The sequence below is a fragment of the Petaurus breviceps genome, unplaced genomic scaffold (assembly GCF_028583685.1).
Source record: "Petaurus breviceps papuanus isolate PSGF00001 unplaced genomic scaffold, PetGlider_PUasm1.0 90808, whole genome shotgun sequence".
NCBI lineage: Eukaryota > Metazoa > Chordata > Mammalia > Diprotodontia > Petauridae > Petaurus > Petaurus breviceps.
Genome location: NW_027187349.1, coordinates 12448379 through 12468188, shown reverse-complemented (window position 1 = coordinate 12468188; position 19810 = coordinate 12448379). Strand labels below are relative to the sequence as shown.

At 38.2% G+C, this 19810-nt stretch overlaps 1 protein-coding gene and 1 pseudogene across 4 annotated transcripts in view; one reads left to right on the top strand and one right to left on the bottom strand.

Annotated features, from left to right (window-relative positions):
• Positions 1-19810, top strand: part of LOC138147820 (protein unc-93 homolog A-like) — a 217968-nt gene that overhangs the window by 18428 nt on the left and 179730 nt on the right. The window contains exon 1 of one of the 4 annotated variants that reach the window (XM_069070426.1): positions 6277-6405. The exons of the other annotated variants lie outside the window; for them this stretch is intronic. The gene's annotated coding sequence lies outside the window, so the exon portion shown is untranslated. Of the gene's footprint in view, positions 1-6276; positions 6406-19810 lie in introns of those variants that run through there. 4 annotated transcript variants of the gene reach the window in all.
• On the bottom strand, positions 5273-6367 carry LOC138147821 (GTP-binding nuclear protein Ran pseudogene; annotated as a pseudogene).

The following is a 19810-nucleotide window of genomic DNA, read 5'->3' as shown; positions in this document are numbered from 1 at the left end:
GAGCCAGGAGAAGGCTATATAAGCCCTGATGTGTAGCTTTGTTTTGGTGCTCACTTTGAGAAATGTTCTGTGATTTGATCAGATGAAACTCTGAAAAGCCGTTGTCCAGAGCCCCCCGGCTTTGAAACTCAGATGTTGTTTGGTATGGATGTAATGGTTGGACAGTTTGGAAATCTGTCTACTTGATCTATTTCTGTCTTGATGATTCTGTCTGTATACTTTGAAGTTTGGGGTGCTGACCTTTTCTCCCTGAACTAGGTAAATGATACATATCTGGCTGATTAAAGTAAGCTTGTTAACCCATTTTGAGTTGCTTTCCTTTATCAAAGCAGATCCAAGAACCTGTGTGAGCAGCCACCCTAGGGACTCCAGGGTGCTTGCTGCTACACTCAGTTAAATCCAATTCATGATCAAATCAAGACATCACCTGTAATGTCATTGGTTCTCTTTGAAAACAAAGGAAAAGGGCCGGCCCTGGAGTCAGGGGGGAACCTGAGTTCAAATGAGGCCTCAGACACTTAAGAAACACACACACACACACACACACAAAACTAGCCGAGTGACCTTGGACAAGTCACTTAACCCCAAATGCCCTCTAAAAAGCAAAAAAAAAAAAAAACAAAGGAAAAATTACAAAATCAAATAATTCTCTGATGATGTATTTTACTCCTGTTCTTCCAAATTCCTCATTGGCTGTCTATATGTTGAAGCCTGCTCATACCCATCCTGTGCCTATCCACTGTTCATTTTTACTTCTTCAGATGTAGTTGTATTCTATGCATCACTGCCATACAGCAGAACTGCTAGAATATTAGTATTGAAGAGATGAGCCTTTGCTTTTATGGGAAACTTTGGGTGAGAAAAGATTTTCAATTTTCTGAAAGCAAATGAGTTTGTTTTCCTTCTCAGAATACTGATCAACTAATTTTGCTCCATATCTCTCTCAATGCATATTGAAATCTGGGCAATAGGCATTCTTCGTCTTTGCTGTCTTTACTCCAAACTCCACTGAGTGATTACAGGGCTAAACTGAATTTTTAAAAACAGAAACTTTTACTAATGAAAGGGTAGAGGGAGGAAAAAAGAGGAAGAAAGAAAGAAATTCCCTAAAATACATATTTCAATGTCCTTTTCTAGTCCTTATCACCACACAGAGAAGCAACATGACTTAGTAGTTGTTGTTTGGTCATTTCAGTCACATTTGATTCTTTGTGACCTCATCTGGGGTTCTCTTGGCAAAGATTCTAGAATGATTTGTCATTTCCTTCTCCATCTCATTTGGCAGATGAGGAAACTGAGGCAAACAGGATTAAGTGACATGTCCAGGGTCATATAGCTAGTAAGTGTATAAGGTCAGATTGGAACTCAAGAAGGCTCACCTTCTTGACTCCAGGCCTGGCACTCTATCCATTGTACCACCTAGCTGCCCACAACTTAGTAGAAAGAGTACCAAACAGAAAGTTAGGAGAATTGGGCTGTAGCTAAGCAATCTTAGGCAAGTTACTTTATCTCTGTACTCCTGTTTCTTCACCTGTAAAGATGAGGATTTGGACTAGATGGTTTCCAAGGTTTCTTTTAGCTTGATTTGTGTTATTTTCCGAAACAACCGCATGTTCTGTGGTGAACATGATATGTAGGGTAGCCAGGTCCAGACACCCTCAAATGAGTACCATTAATGCTCAAAAGAAATGATGGAGTAGACAGTAGCCCTGTGTCTGGCACATTGAAGGGAGATAAACATACCCTTAGCTATTAACTGAAATTATTCATCTATCACGTTAACCAATTATTACTAACAATATAGAAAAACATTCCAATTATTTGCCAGATAATTGAATCCTCTATGGTTTCTTTGCTTCAGCTCTGGGGAAAACCAATTTACTCATTTTTAGTGTCAACACTGTGAATACCCTGGGTGATTTGTATGGGGGAATTATCTGCCACCTTGAACACCTGCCTTTCCGAAGGCACAGAGATGTCAAGAGGACAAATGAGATAATATATGTGAAAACATCTTGAGCTGTCTGGAAGAGAGGTGTCATCTGAATACATGAGATTATTGTGATACTGTGATTAATCATGATACCCACAATGACACAGAATAACATGAAAGTTGGCAAGCTGTCTGAAAAGAGAAACTCTCGATCGGGAAAATAGCTCAGAAAAGGATTTGGAGTCAGAACTGAGTGCTTTCTGGGTGACCTTGGGTAAGCTGCTGGCATCTCTAGGCATTAGTTTTTTCATCAGTACAACAGGGATGGGGGTGGGGGAAAGAGAAGGGTGAGATGATGCCCAAAGCCTCCCTTTGCTAGTGGTAATATTCAGTGATCCTTTGGTGCTGCTTTTCCCAAACTGTCATAACTGTAATTTCTGTAGCCCTCTAGAGTATTTCCTTTGGAAACAATTTAGTGCTTTGCCCAAGTATACAACAGATATACTCATGAAAAAATAATGAACAAATCTATTTTTTAAAATTGAATAATTGTTTCAATGCATAGAAGAGTTCACTAAAGAACCTTATGGGGAGTCCTTTGGGAAAGTGAAGAGCCTCTCCTGCTTTGCCCCCTAATTCTATTTTGCTGAATTTAAATTTTCACATATTCAATTTTCTTAAAACAAGGCAAAACTGCTTCCCATACAGAAGCCACTCACTATGTTGTTGCTTGACTTTTCTTCTATTTACAAATGAGAAGAATTCCCAGTAACTCCCTATTCTGGTTCCCCTATCCTAAGAATATATACTAGCTACTTCTCTCTACAGGGGTAAGAATAATTTTTTTTTCCTTTTTATTCCCCTTCCCCTCTCTCATTCCCTGCAGCTAGCACTGTGACCTGCATGTCAACTTCAAGCAAATATTTGTTGATTGAATTCTGTGGCTTCTTTAAGTATCACCTGTCCCAAAGTCCCTAATACCTTGAAAATCTCCACCATGAAAGTAGCCAAATATGAAAGACACTAGTTTGGGATATATATCTATATATCTGAACACACACATATAATATTATACATAAATATATTAATATATTATAAATATATTATATACAGTTTAAACATATATAACATATTATAAATAAAATGTATATAACATATTTATTATATATAGTAGAACTTCAATTTATGAGTAACCTGGTTTTCATATGCTTTGCTGGACTAGGAAAAATTTTTTTTGCAAAATTTGTCTTGCAGGATGAACAAAAATTCACAGTACAAACATTTTTAATGATAAAGCAATATCACATTTCTTAGACATTCTGAAAAAAAACATCAAAAACAAGTGTCATTAGATTCCTAGTCAGAAGTGAACACAAAGAAAAAAAAATCAGTGAGTCAAAACATGAAAGTGATTCTAAAAAACAAAAAATAAGTGAAGGCAGTAGTGTTAGTCTTACTTTTAGTGAAAGCAGCATAAGAGAGAATACTCCCCACAATGAAATCCCCAGTATTCTCATAGAAGGAGATTCTCCCTCTAAGCAATAATCCTTCCTCTTCCTCCTCCTCTCTCACGCCAACCACACTTTTCTCAAAGGTAAAGTGCAGGTTAATTTGTTTTATTTTGGCTTTATATTGTGTACTAAACATTGCTATTGTTTTTTCAGGTGCCTTAGAGACAAAGAACTTACTTAAAATTATAAACAATTATTTTCGTATTTATATTTTGGGGTATGTGATATTGATCATCTGACTTTACATTATTTCCTATGAGAAAATTCACTTTGCAATATGAAGAAACCACATGACTAACAAAATCTCTGAACAAATTAAATTTGTAAACCGAGGTTCTACTATATCTATGTATGATATAAATTTATTATATATAAAATATAAATATACATTTTACCCAAACTCATATCTTTCATACTTGGGTATCCCCAAGATGTACATATATACTATGTGTCCATATGTATGCACACATATATAATATTTTGATATAAAGGGTTTCCTTCATAATCCTGTATATTTCATGCATTTAAAAACATGAATCTGTGAAGGGGTACATAGGCTTCACCAGACTACCAAAGAGGCCATGTCATAAAAAAAGCTAAAGAACTGCTGTTCTCAGGGCTGCTAGGTGGTGCAGTGAATAGAGCACTGGTCCTAGAGTCAGGAGGACCTGGGTTCCATTCTGGCCTCAGACACTTAACACACACACACACAAAACTAGCCGTGTGACCTTGGGCAAGTTGCTTAACCCCAATTGCCCTCCAAAAGGCAAAAAAAAAAACAAAACTGCTGTTCTAGGTTAACAAAGGTACCCCTCCCATTGTGCCCTCTTTTGGGGACTTTTTACATAGTCCTATAGAGGCTCTAGTGCCATGTGGGGATCTCCTCTTCCCAGTAAAGTGAAGGAAATGCTCAGTTTACCTTTGTCATAGGGTATAAATAGAACAGAGATTCAGCCCTCAGTTTCCACACAGTTAAGTTCCACTGTGGGCACAGTTGGATAGAGAGCCTGGCTTGGAGTCAGGAAAGTGGGAGTTCAAATCTGACCTCATATCTTAGTAGCTGTGTGACCTTGGGTAAGTCACTTAACCCTGTTTGCCTCAGTTCTTCATCTGTAAAATCAGTTGGAGAAAGAAATGGCAAATCACTCTAGTATCTTTGTAAAGAAAACTCCAAAAAGTGGTCACAAAGAGCTAGCCACAACTGTTATGACTAAACAATAAGAAAGTTTAGTTGATTGTGTTGGTATGCAATTGGCAAAGAGGCAGTGTGTGTATTGGATAGAACAATGGGCTTAAAATCAAGAAGACTTGGTCTCAAATTTTGCATTGGACATTTAATAACTGTGTGACTCTGGATAAATCCTTTAAACTCTGGGGGTTTGAGTTTCCTTATCTGTAAAATGGTGGGATCAGACTAGTTTAGATGGCCTTTAAAATCTCATCTAGCTTTGAACCTATGATCAATTTAATCTTCTATTGGAACAGATTTTCTTTTTATACTCTCTAAAGAGACTCAATCTTAGATTTCGAAAGCTGAAAATCATAACCAACAGGCGTTTATTAAACTCTGTAAGCCAGGTACTGTGCTAAGCACTAAGGTACACAAAGAAAGGTAAAACTAGTCCTTACCCTCAAGGGGCTTACATTCTAATGAGGAAGATGCTATGTAAATAATAGGTACTTACAAGAAAGGTAGGGTGGATAACAAAAAGGCATGAATCTAACATCTTAAAGTTCCAGCACAAATTATTATATTAACTCACCTACAGACAAATGCTATTGTTCAGTCGTTTTCATTTGTGTCTGACTCTTTGTGACCCCATTTGGGGTTTTTTTTTTTTTAGATATTTGAAATACAACTTTATTATGATCTAAACGAAAAGGGAATGGGAATGACAGTAACAAACAAGATTCACCACTGAATATTGTGATGGGACTGCAGCAGTCTTACATTTGAAACTCAAAGGGACGTAATTGCGGTCCAAAACAGCTAAATATGCAGGTCCAAAATATGAATTATATTTTTTTAAACTGCTACATTCACTCCGAAGCCCATTCATTTCCTTCAGCGTCCCAAAGATTAAGCACATGTTCTGCTCAGCTATATAATAAAGTGGCAAACACGCTACACCACTGACATCACAGGACAGTTGCCTATAAAACTAGACCTCTGACGCTGGGCTCTAGCTTCATTCCCTTACAGGTCATCATCTTCATCAGGGAGCGCAGTTGTCTGAGCAATCTGTAAGTCCTGCTCATACTGTGCTGCCAGTGCTGGGTCCATGACAACCTCTGGAGGTGCAAGAGCAGGCATGGCAACAAACTCCAAATTAGGGTCTCCAATAAGTTTTCTAGCAAGCCAAAGGAAGGGCTTCTCAAAGTTGTAATTACTTTTGGCTGAGATATCATAGTACTGGAGATTCTTCTTCCTGTGGAAGACAATTGATTTCGCCTTGACTTTTCTGTCCTTAATATCCACTTTGTTGCCACACAACACTATAGGGATATTTTCACATACTCATACCAGATCTCTATGCCAGTTAGGTACATTCTTGTAAGTAACTCTTGATGTTACATCAAACATTATAATGGCACACTGAGCTTGGATGTAATAACCATCTCTCAGACCACCAAATTTCTCTTGGCCAGCTGTATCCCATACGTTGAATTTAATAGGACCTCTGTTAGTATGGAACACGAGAGGATGGACCTCAACACCCAGCGTGGCTACATACTTCTTCTCGAATTCACCAGACAAGTGACGTTTTACAAATGTGGTTTTTCCAGTACCTCCATCTCCAACTAACACAAGTTTGAACTGTACTTGGGGTTCTCCTTGGGTGGCCATCGCGATGGTTCTTCCAGAAGTGTCTCCGTCTCCGCCTGACTGAACCCATTTGGGGTTTTCTTGACAAAGATACTATAATGGTTTGCCATTTCCATCTCCAGATTATTTTACAGGTCAGTAAACTGAGGCACTTTACAGTTGGTTGTAAAGTACAATACATATATAATTTTATTTGATTATTACAGTGATTCAATATAATAGCTCACCTGTGGATTGACAATGAAATCAGACCTTTGAGGGGCCACTGCATTTCCAGCCTTGGCAAGATGGGGAGGCCTAGTTTTTGTTTCTTTTTTTTTGGGGGGGGGAGATGACCGGGTCAAGGGATTTGAGAGCAGGTAATATATAGAGTTAATTTGGTTAACTATAGTGTTGAGATGTGGATAGGAGAAAAGGGAAGTCAAAGTAGGGAAATATCTGGGAAAGTATTAAGGATTGATCAGTTGTTTTTCAGTCATATCTGACTCTTTGTGATGCTATTTGGGGTTTCCTTGCCAAAGATACTGGAGTGGTTTGTCACTGAAGGATTAGAGGTCCCTATGAAGATGAAGAATAGGTTTAGGAGAAGTAAGGCACAAGGAGAAATGGACCCATAGGAGGTCATAGGGGAGTATGTGAGTTATTGATTAAAAAAGTAGAATACTTACTGACTAAAGGAAGATCCAGGGTGTATACCTACCCATGTATAGTTGAGTCAGAGTAAAGGCATAGATCATGGGATTTAACAAGACTGGAGAACTGGGGGGTTTGAAGAAGAATGAACCTTGATGTTGAAGTCCCTTATACTAATAAGGCCAGGAGTCGGAAAGGAAAAGAAGGTAAACTAAATGCTGAACTCCATGAGAAGGGAGGAACAGTGATCTGAAGGTCGGCACATAACAGCTATTAAGAGTCTCCTCAGAGGACTGGATTTAGAATTAGGAAGATCTGAGTTCAAATCCTGCCTCAGACCCTTACTAGCTAGGTGACCATGGGCAGATCACTTAACTTCTGTCTGTTTTAGTTTTCTCAGTTATAAGGGAGGAGAAGCATAGTATTTACCTCCCAGGACTGTAAAAAGTAAAATGAAATAATTATTGTAAGATAAAATGAAATTTTTGTAATTTTTTCATATTTTTAAAAGTTTATTTGAAATATTTGTGAAGCATTTTGCAAACCATAATATAACATAAAATAACATAACATAATATAAACCTATATAAATGCTAGCTATTATTCTAGCTATCGTTGTATTGTGTGAATAGTGGGGAATGGTCTACCTGATTCCCTTCCCTACCATCACTCATTGCTTCTGTCAAAAGTTGATCTATTCTTCTGATGAGGTTTTCTGTTAGTAAACAAAAGGGAAAATCAACCTATTAATAAGCATATATCCTGTACCTGCTATGTTCCAGGCCTCATGCTAGGTGATAAAGATAGATCCTACAAAACCTTAAATTACCCCAGGATTTGCCTGCAGATTTTATAGCCCCAATCCCAACAGTCTTCCTTCTCTCTTGACACTGTTTATCTTCACTCAAAGATGGAATGCAATCGTAGCCTTAACCTTTCACCTCTGGAGACCAGAGGTCGACTCTCTTCTTTTGTTTTCTTTGGCAACTACTTCGTCACCAGACCTGCCATTTGTCCTTCTTACCCAGCTCCAGAACATTTAAGAGAACCCTGGAAGACTTAAAAGAAACACCGCCCGGAGTTTCATTTATTAATTCTAGTTTCCTATTTTTTGCCTTGATTGTTCTGATCTGTTCAATTGGCCAAAGCTATCTTTACAGAGGCAGATGTCAAAGCAAAAATTTCTTAGGGATAAACTTTAAGGAATCTTAGAGATAATTCCATCTAACAGCCTCATTTTACAGAGGACAAAACTGAGAACCCAAGAGGAAAAAAAAAGTGATTTGCTTAAAAGTACAGAGGGGCTTAGAGGAAGATTTAGGGCTAGAATCCAGGACTTCTGCATCCCAGTCCAAAATCAAGGTGCTGCTGACTTGTTTTTATGCTCTCACCTCTTATTTTCATGTCAGCTAAATTATAATTGTAACTTTGTATCTAGGCACACATTTAAAGATTCATTGCCTCCTTTCCTCTCCATTTCTCATCTCTAACTCTTTCATTCTTTGGTCAAAAGTGAGAATTAGATGAAGATGAGTATTTCCATGGATGATATTTCAGGCTTCTTGTCATGCTGATTTCTTAAAGGAATGGATGTGCCAGGCTTGACTAGCATTCGGTTTCTGGAGGTTTTTTATTTCAGCTTCAAATCCCTCCTATACGTCTGTTCCTTTAATGGGATGACTGCAAGCAACAGAGGTTATTAGTACTCAAAGCTCAGGAAATGTATTTCATTTCCTTTTGTGAAGGATTTGCATTATCACAACAAGCAAGACTCCTAAGAGTCTTACTTTATTCATTGTCACTAGCAGGACTGAGCAGTGAAATCCTAAACAAATAAAAATCTAATACATTATGCAATCTCCAGTCCTGGTTTTGGAGAAGGAATTGTTTTCCAGATTTTAAAAAATGCCCGCTTCTTTTGTTGTTATTCCTTTAATAAATACACCAGGGAGATCAGAACCCCCCCCCCCCTCCCCGACTCCCAGAGCATCACATCTTCAGCAAATTTATTTGAGAATAATGAAATAGCCAGATTCCCCCCCGCCCCCCCTCCTCTTTGCTCCCTTCCCCTCCCCCATTTTTAAACAAGAGAAAGCAAACAGATCATGTGAACTTGAATGGGAAAGTGGCATAAGCCCTGGATAGTTTTGTCAAACCTCAAAGATATTCCAATATGCTTTATTTTAAGATATTATTTCTTCTGGGTTTAAAAATGGGAAAAGTTAGTTTTCAAAGCAATAATAATTAATAATAATAATGATACAATCGATTAGTCTCTAGTACATTATTGCAAATAGTAGTTCCTTAACAAATTATTGGATGAACTCTCAGAATTGTTGGATGAATGCTCAGAATAATTCCCTACCAGGAAAGCATTCTTTTCATTTTCCCTTGGGAAAAGTACCCTGCTGGGTTATCTTTCCTTAACTTGAATTTATAATGCCAACTCTCTATTATTATCCCTGATTGTTCAGACCTGTACAATAGACCAGGACTATCTTTACCTAGGCAAATGTCAATGCAAAAATTTCTTAAGGATGGACTCAAGGTCAATGACCTTCTAAGGCAAGGGGATTTTACCCTTCAGGGCAGAACTACCTGGACTTACAAGCTGAGCCTGAGAGGCTAAGTGTAAAACAAATGTTCATGAATAGAAAGACTTAAATGCACTAGGAAAATTTACTTTTCCACCACATTAATTTGTGTGTGTACATGTACATGTGCATGTGCGTGTGTGTGTGTGTGAAGCAAAGAGAGCCGGACTCTGGGTATAGAAGAAAAGGCACTGGACCAGGCTTAAGTATGCAAAGCTAATGCTAAGAGATCACTGTTGGACCCAGGGGTCCTGGGCTGCTGCATCCACTCTCTTCTTTTCATTTTCCATGCTTGGCTTCAACTCCTCAGACATTATGCTTCCTCCAGGATAGGTTCACCATCAGAAATCTCATCATGGAGACTGTTTCAGTCCAATACTTCCTCAATACACATAGCTGCCTCTCTGCCTTGATTGAAGGACTGGAAAGCAGAGAAACAAATGTCTCCCAAAGTCCCCCTTTATAGGAGGATCAGAGAATTTCCAGCCATCTTTTAATTTCTCACCAGCACCTCCTCTGCTTGGTTTTGACTTCTCTAACATCGTGTTCTTTCTGAGAGGTACTTTCTAGAACCACCTTCTCTTCAACTTTCTTTTGTGTATTGTGTATTGTCTTCCTCCATTAGGCTGCAAACTGCTTGAGGACAGGACTTCGTTCTTTCTTCCTTTTTAAAAAAAATTTGTATCCCCTCATCTAAAGATGAAACATCCCAAATTACCTCTAATTAGATATTTTATATTTCACCTCTGCTAGGCACTGTCTTCTTCAAAGTTCATGCCTTCTGACGAGCCATTTCAGAAGCTTAGGCTCTTACTTTTTTCAGTGACTGGTCCTAAGGATTCCCAGACCTCTTGAACTTCAAGCCTAGATATGTGCATCAAGGACAATATTTGGTCTTCTACTTAGGAACAGGAAGCAGAAAAGGTAGCCAGGGGACAAGAGAGAGCTCACCTAGATGAGTTCTTGTTCCATGTAACAATAGTGGTAGAATGAGAAGAAAGAGTATAAGGCTGCCCCCTTCCGCTCATGGGGAATTTAGTGCTAGAGAGCACTACTTGCCACATGGGAGAAAAGCAACAGAATGAGTAGGAAGCCATCATCTCTTCTTTTTAGCTGATGCTACCTTCTGCCACATCACAGAGCTTGGAAAGTACTGAGGAACCACCTAGGATGGTTTCCAAAATTCCAAAACTTTTCACTGAGTCACCACATGGCTCTGCTTTGGAGTCCTCAAGTATTTGGGTTGGGGGTGGGGGCAACATTTGTATGTCTGGTCTTCTTATATCTATAAAGACTCATTTGTAAGAGCTAATGTATATTAATTGGCTAAATGTAACTGGGGCGTTAATAGGGTTAAATGTAACAGCAGCAGCTTACAATGGGGCAGGAGTGGAGGAACATACTGGAATGAGTGATCCAGTTGATAGTAGTAGAGAAAACTTATTCAAACCCTTTGGGATACCCCTAGAACCCAGAGGGGAAGATGTAGCAAGCCTTACTCTGGAAAAGTGAGATTATAATTTTGTTTTACTAATATAGTACTTAGATAGCCTGATTGTATTAGTTTAAGGGAAAAAAAAATCATACTATTCACTCATCTTCAGCTTCCATTCTCCCAGGTTGCTCTCAGAGAACGCCAACATGCTGAAGAGGTTGCAGAAGTTATGATGAATTCTTGTTTTTGTGAGCAAGAGAGATAAGCAAGGCACAAAATCACAAATTCACATTTCAGTGTCAGTTTCTGTCCTATTCCTTCCTGTAGTTGCTGAAATAGGATATAAAACTTTTATTTGCAAACAGTAAGTAAACATTGTGTTTTGATGGTGAAACTTTGCCAGTCCATCACTTTTATTTTCTCCACCCAGCAATAAATTTTCTGTCATCCTCCCCTTTTACATTTGTGGTTTCTTTGGTCCCGTCACATCCATCACTTTTGCAGGCATGATGTATATATCTTGCACACTGATTCAGTAGACCCCAGCTAATAAACAATAGATTGCTTTCCCTGGCACAGGTACAACATTTGTAGAGAATTTAGGGAAGCCTAAAGTGCCATGCAACTCTCAGCACACGGACCACTTTCAAAGTCAGCCTATTGTGCTCAGTTTATAAATGGAAAACTGAGGCAAAAAGGTGCCTTGCTGAGTCAGAAGCAAATGTGAAATAGATACAGAACTTGATACATAATGCATAGATTTCCTCAATTCTTTCTTTTCCTTAACTCCCTGCTAAAGCCACCATCTCTCCTAGCATACCTAACAATCAGTGTTATGTTAGGAGAATTAGGAAGAAAGCTAGACAAGTATAACTCCCAGGAAAAATTCATTACTTGATTGATTGAATTGGGGCATGGCTGGTTTAGAAGTACTTTCCTAATAAAAGGTCCTCCTTCCTTCATCTAGGGTTTCCCATTTTTTAACATAGTCTATAATAATGATTAGCTCCTTGTTAGCTCATAATTAATTCTAACAACAAATCAAATACGGAACCAGAAAACTCCTTATTCCCCACTCCCTTGTTTTAACCATTGCCATACCACCGTTAAATCAACAACCTTTTCTTTAAAGTTCAAGCCAAGATTTTATGACCCTTTCATCATTATTATCATTGTCATGAACTCACTTCCTGGTCATTCTCCATCTTTCTTCATAACGACACCTGGTTCACAGTCTTCCTCTCTACCCCTGCCTCTTTCATCATTCTTGGGGACTTTAACATCTATATTCATTACAAACCTGATGGACTGATCTCACAATCTTGACCTCTTCAACTGTAATGACTTCCTCAGCCCACATCTAATTCAACCATCTACTAGTGTGGTTGAAAAGTGGTCATACCATTTTTTGAAATCACTCAAACTCCCACATCTGGAATTTTATGATTTCCTTCATGACTATAATTTCTTGTCTTCTAACTCAATCAACAAACATGTAGTAAGCCCTTATTATGTTCCAGGCAGTGAACTAAGCACTAGGTATACAAAGAAAAGGCAGTAATAACTATAATAACAAATTCCCTCTTGCCCAATTATAACTGCATCACTTATTATTTCCACTTTTTAAGTTACAGAGAGGCCTTAATAAGGATCAAAATTTTTTCGTCCAACATGAATTATAACTCTACACTTTTTAACTTTTTAATGTCCTTACCCATCCTCTTCTTCTTTCCTCCAGTCTCAGAGGAAGAAGGAACCCTTCTTCTTGCCAGAGATGGCCCATCTACTTATATTGTTAATCTCATTTCCTTTTGTCCTCCCTGATTTCATTCCATTCAACATCTCCCACAAATCTTCAATTGATCCCTTTTGTACTGGTTTCTTTTCCTTAATCAACTAGCTTGTTTAGGTCTCTCCTCTTCCAAAATACCTTCCCTAACTTTATCATTTCCTCAAGCTATTGCCATCTCTCTTTCCTTTCCTTTGCAGATAAATATCTAGAAAGACTTGTCAATGCTATCTTATCTGTATACTCCTGAACCTCTAGGTTTTCTTTCTTTTTAAAAATATTTTATTTTTCCCCATTTACATATTAGAATATATTTTTTAACATTTGCTTTTTATTTTTGTTTTGAATTCCAAATTCTACCCCTTCCTTCCTCCTCTCCCCCTTCCTGAGACAGTAAGTAACCCAATGTAAGTTATACATATGCAATCATATAAAAAAATTCCATATTCCTCATTTTGCATAAGAAGACTCAATTTAAAAAAATGAAAGAAAGAAAAAAAATTGGGTGCTTCAGGCTGTATTCTGACAATATCAGTTCTTTCTCTGGAGGCAGATAGTATGCAGCATCATGAGTCCTTTGAAATCATGTTGGAACATCATATTGCTAAGAATAGCTGTCATTCACTCTTCTTCATCATACAATATTGCTGTTGCTGTGTACAACATTGTCTTGTTTCTACTCACTTCACTTTACATTGGTTCATGTAAGTCTTTCCAGGTTTTTCTGAAATCATCCTACTTGTCAATTCTTTTTTTTTCCTCTTTTTTTTTTAAGCAACTGGGGTTAAGTAACTTGCTCAAGGTTACACGGCCAGTTATTTCTGGGTGTAGTGCTAAGTATCTGAGCCCAGATTTGATCCCCAGGTCATCCTGACACTGGAGCTGGTGCTCTTACTGCGCCACCTGGCCACCCCTACTTGTCAGTTCTTATAGCACAATAATATTCCATCACAATCATGTACCACAACTTGTTCAGTCATTCCCCAGTTAATGGGCATCCCTTCAATTTCCAATTCTTATCCACTACAAAAAGAACTGCTATAAATGTTTTTGTACAAGTAGGTCATCTCCTCTACCCCCCCAGTTTTGATGTCTTTCAGATATAGGCCTAGTGGTGGTATTGCTGGATCAAAGGGTATACACAGTTTTATAGCCCTTTGGGCATAGTTCCAAATTGCTCCGCAGAATGACTAGATCAGTTCACAACTCCACCAACAACATATGCCTATTCATGTCTTTTGATATTTATCAATTGGGGAATGACTAGTATTTTTGTAAATTTGGCTCAGTTCTCTATATATTTGAGGAATGAGGGAACTTTATCAGAGATACTTGTTGCAAAATCCGCCACCCACTCCCCTCAGTTTTCTGCTTTTCTTTTCTTTTTTTAGTTTTGGTTACATTGGTTTTGTTTGTGCAAAACCATTTTAATTTTATAGAATCAAAATAATCTATTTTATATTTTCTAATGCTTTCCTGCTTAGGAGCTTTTTCAAAACTATACTTATAACCTTGACTTCCAAAACCTTCACTTCCTCTTACCTTCTCTATCTCTATTGATGGCACTATTCTAAGAGATCGGTCATCCAGGTTCTTAAGCAGAATCATAGAATCACAGAGTGAGAAAGGGGTCTTGGACACCATTTTCATCCCAGCCTTACCTAACCAAGAAGTCTTTCTACAACAAGGCTGGGGAATGATAATCTAGGTTCTGATAGAAGAATGCAGAGGAGAACTCACTCCTTCCTTTTTTTTTTTTTTTAAAGCAATCGGGGTTAAGTAACTTGCTCAAGGTTACATGGCCAGTTATTTCTGGGTGGGTGCTAAGTGTCTGAGCCCGGGATTCAATCTCCAGGTCATCCTGACACTGGAGCCGGTGTTCTTACTCACTGTGCTACCTGGCCGCCCCAAACTCACTACTTCTTGATGCAGCTGATTCCACTTTTGGACATTCCTAAATGTTAGGAAGTTGCTGTTTTGTTTTGTTTTGACCTCATAAAATCAAACTGAATTCTACCTCTTTGGAACTTCTAGTCATTGATTCTGGAACCTGGAGAACAAGCAAAGAAAATCTAAGCCCTCTCCCATAGAAAGTGGTACAAATGAACGAAGATAGCAAACATGTGACCCTCAAGTCTTCTCTCCTTCTCTCCTAAGTTTATTCAAGAGATGGCACGGCTGACATGCACATCATGAGCACCAGTCCTCCAAAACTACCTCGCTGAAAAATTAGATAGTTCACATTTCTCCATCTTAAATAAAGTGTTCCAAAAGTCTTGGTGCAGTTTAAAGCTTTAATAGCCGAAAACTGCATAAAGGCTTTTTGGGACATTCTGTATACAAGACATTATGTAAATTCTCATTCAGCAAAATCAACTTTATGTAAAGAATTCTGGGGGAAAAAAAGCTGCATTAAAAAAAAGCCACTTATGTTGACTTTACTGTATAGCATTGTACTCTTTCTCCACTCCTACCATTGCATATGCTCCATGGCCTCCCTCCAAGAAAATAAAAATCTAAAGATACCAAACCTCCAAGTGAAAACAGAACAGATAACAGAGAGACTGATACCAGAGTTGCTGGCGAGGAACCTGGCTTGAGACCTCTGGTGGCAGAGAGGAGACCTTTGCCCACTTTGCCTACCCACTTGTGTGTCTGTCTTCTGTTTGTTCACCTCTTGCCCTCGGTCTGTTCCTGGCCTTCTGCCTGTTGTTCATCCTCTCCAGGCTGTGTCCATTTGGTCCCCATGCTTATGTAAAAATCACTTTACATAGAGGTCTGTGGAACGGTCTATTTAGATAAAGTGAGAGCTGTCTATATTTCAAATTTCTCCAAAAGGATAAAATGAGAGATGTAGTCAGAATTTTGCTAGAGGCTTCCAACCTTCTTACCTTTTTGAAATCAGACATTTGCCATTCTCCAGGCTATTTGACAGGTCTCCCAAACCTCTGATATCACCAAAGGTAACTTAGCAATCGCACCTATCATTTCTTCAATACTTACCATGTAATTGGTCTAGGCCTGGTGACCCAGCCTGGTTGAGAGAAGGGAGGCACTCCTTCCTCACACATCATCAGTTTCAAAATTTCTCACCATTTTTTCTGTTCTATCTTCCCCAGACTGAAGCCAATTCTCCTTAGCAGAGAAAATTGGAGCAAAAATTGGAATTGAATAGTTCCAGCTTCTTACTATTATCATTATCTATCTTTCCTGAGCAACAGTCTTATATGTACCCTTTGATTATATACCCTTTGATAACCCCTCAACAAAACTTGTAAAAAATTGAAAAAGGTGGGTTTTTGTTGTTGTTGTTAGCATTTAATTGCCACAATCAGGTCATTCTAGGTTTTGGTATTTTGGTACTGTTCTAACAGGAGCAAGCTACTCTTTTGTACCCACTCTCAGTTACCTACCCTTGTTTCTGTGCTTTTCTTTGAAAAAAATGTGAGTTGATTACAACTGGTACACAGTAAGAACTTAATAAATACTTGTTAAAGACAATTCCAAAAGACTTGTGAGGGAAAATGCTAACCACATCCAGAGAAAGAACTATGTAGTCTGAATGTGGATCAAAGCATACTATTTTCATTTTTTTTTTTTTAGTTTTTGCTTTCTTGTGATTTTTCCCTTTTGTTCTGATTCTTCTTCATCTTCTTTTTCTTCTTCTTCTTTTTTTTTTTAAAGCAATAGGGGTTAAGTAACTTGCTCAAGGTTACACGGCCAGTTTTTTTGTGTGGGTGTTAACTATCTGAGGCCGGAACCGATCCCGGGTCCTCCTGACTCTGGGGCCGGCGCTTTACTCACTGCGCCACCTAGCTGCCCCTATTCTGATTCTTCTTTAACAGCATTACTAATGTGGAAATATGTTTAACATGATTATACATGTATAACCTGAAAAAAAAATGCTTGTTGACTGACTGATGATGGGCTTTATCTTGGAGCCATGTCTGACTCCTCAGCTGCCTCACTTTATCCTGTTAAGTTTCCCATCTCAGTTCCAGTATCTCTTTCATCTGTCCTCCTCCACTCCCATTGCAATTACCTTTCTTCAGGCCCTCATGTTCTTTAACCTAGAGTATTGAAATAACTTCCTAAACAGTCTTCCAGCTTTCAATCTGTTCTCATCTCCGTCCACAAAGACTAATCTTTCTAACCCATTTCTATTATCTTGCTCCTCTAACTGAAAATATTTTTAGTGTTTCTTCATTATTTGAAGAGTCAATTCCTGATGCTGCCATTCAGGGACTTTCACAATCTTAATTCAACCTACCTTTTTAACCTGATCTAAACCCATAGTCTATGTTCTATTCAAACTCAACTCTGCTCTTTGGAATGGACTCCTCTTTCTCATTTTTTTTTTTGAAATCTCTTCCTTCTTTCAATTCCTAACTCAGGCATTAGCTCCTCCCTCAAAACTTTGTGATATTTTTTGCTCGCCAAGTAAAAATAATCCCTCCTGACTGAAAGTTATCTGGTCTTCTTGCTAGGCATCTAGGTATCTCACCTCCTTTGTATAAACTTACCCTCTTATATACCTGTATATCCATATACCTGTCTTTCCACCCTATTATACTGCAAGTTCCTTAAGAGAAAGACTTTTGTCAAAGATATTTTTGTTGTCTCAGCTTCTAATCTTAAGTATATACTTAATAAATGTTTTATAAATGAATGAAATAAATGGAATCCTGTGAGGCAGGTGATGATGATGATGACAGTGATCACAGTAATAAACATCTATGTAGTGCTTCAAAGTTTATAAAACACTTTGCTTGTTTGGGAGGGATACTCTCATTTATTTCAAAAACAACCCTGTCAGGTAGGTGTCACTATTATTCCCATTTCAAATATGAGAAAACTGAGACTGAGAGGGGTTAGGTGAATTTTTTTTTTCCAGAGCCACACAATTAGTGAGTGTCTGAGGCAGGTTTCAAACACAGGTCTTCCTCATTCAGAGTCCAACCTACAATCCACAGTTCTACCTGGCTGATTACTAGATTTACACTTAGCTGGGTTAAATGATTGGCCCTTGGTCACATGGTCATTTAAGTGGCAGAACTTTGATCCTAATCCAATTTCCTGATTCCAATTCCAGTGGTCTCTCAACCATACCAAGCTGTCGTAGTGAATGTACAGGTTTTATGTTTGGCAGCTGTCCTGTCCAGTCGATCCAAGCTGAAAGTGAAACTATGAAAATTCATTTATGTAATTTATTGTTTGGAACTTGAAGGTTTCATGTATCTTAGTAGATAGAGATTTTTTTTCAAAGGATAAGTCATTTAGCAAACTAGACTCACATCCAGCAGTGTCTTAGGGAGTTAAATCTATTGAACAGAGATCAAAATATGTCTTTTCTGCCACCTAGAGAAAGTGACAAGCACAAGGAGAAAACTTTAAAAGTCAATGGCTCTCCATAAGAAATGCAGTAATAATAATACAGTAAAGTGAATGCTGTGGGTAAAGACTAGCAAAATTCACCTTGATAGCATAGGAATGTAGATTTCAAGTGAGAAAAGTAACTGTCTTAATTTCTTCATTTTACAGGGTAGGAAACTGAGTCCAAGAAAGGATAAGCGACTTGTCTAAGATTACATAGTAGCAGAGTCAAGATTTGACCTAGGGCTTCTATCTCCAAATTAGTTCTCATTCCAAGGTACCACTCTGCCTAGGGTCTGCAGCCTGAAGTGATCACTGGTGGCAATTTGGGAAGACTATTGCAGAGAAATAGGAGAATCAAAGCCACCCCAGTTCTTTCTGATTCCCAAATGAAAGGAGAAAAGCATCAACTCTTTTTTTTTGTTTGTTTTCAGTTCCAAATTCTCTCCCTCTCTCCAGCCCTCCCCCACTCATTGAGAAGGCAAAAAATACGATGTGCATTATACATAAGAAGTCATGCAAAACGTATTTCCACATTAGCCATGTGGTCAAAAAAGCAAGAAAAATAAAGTTTAAAAATGAAACATTAACTCTTTAATAATGCCATGAATAGGCCATGGCCTATCCAACTTACATGAACCTGGAAGCATGGTTAGGATTGGACTAGAGCAGAGGCTGATAAATCATAGCTACTTGATTTTTTATACTGGTCTGTGAGTTAAGAACTTTTTGTTTGTTTTAATTTTAAAATAGATTTACTGTATTTTGAAAACGTAAAAAGCATTCTTAGCTTGCAGGCTGTACACAAATGGGTAGCAGGCTGGATTTGGCTCTTTGGTCATAGTTTGCCAACCTTTGGTCTAAAGAGGAAGCTTCATCCAATAGGAAATATTGGTTTTCAAGTCCTTAGATCTTTCCCTCCTTTTCCTTGATCAGGGAATATTTATTGAACAGTCATCATATTCAAGGAACAGTAGCAATTACTATGGGAGATATAGAGATGAATGATAATAATAGGTTACATTCATATAGTAAATAAACACTTGTAAAGACAGCTAGCCTGTTAGACATTGAATGCTCAGATATTTAGATAGATCTGTGATCTCACCAATATAGCTATTCTCTCCAATAATGCAGATCCCAAACCATCTTTTCCTGCCCATTTTGTATGACTCCCAGGCATGTTTTTCCACAACTTTGCTACAGGGAGGTCTAACTCAACATCCCGGGGGCCTTCTTTGCTTCCTCCTGACATCAGGAAGATTCCTATAGAGCACCTGCTCTGTCTACATCTTATTCCTCCTTCTTTTCCTGTGACCAGCCCATTCCTTTTTCTTGAATATTTTTCTCTACATCCTTCACTCCTCTTTTTGTGAAAGTTCTTTGTTATATGGTGCAGCCTGATCATACATGCCATGCACCATTCCTTTTCCTTTGTGTGGTACTCATTTTTAATTCTTCAGAGACTATAGTGCTTGTGACTCAGTTATACAATGCTTGTAGAAGATAGGTAATATGAGGATGAGCCTTTGCTCTAGAACTTGGAGCACATAGGCATGTAGGTTTATACATACATATATATGTATAGACCTATGTACTTCATATGCTTTCTCTTCCTTCCTTCCTTTCTTTTTTTTCTTTCTCTCTCTCTGTTCCTTCCTTCCTTCCTCTTTCTTTCTTTCTTTCTTTCTTTCTTTCTTTCTTTCTTTCTTTCT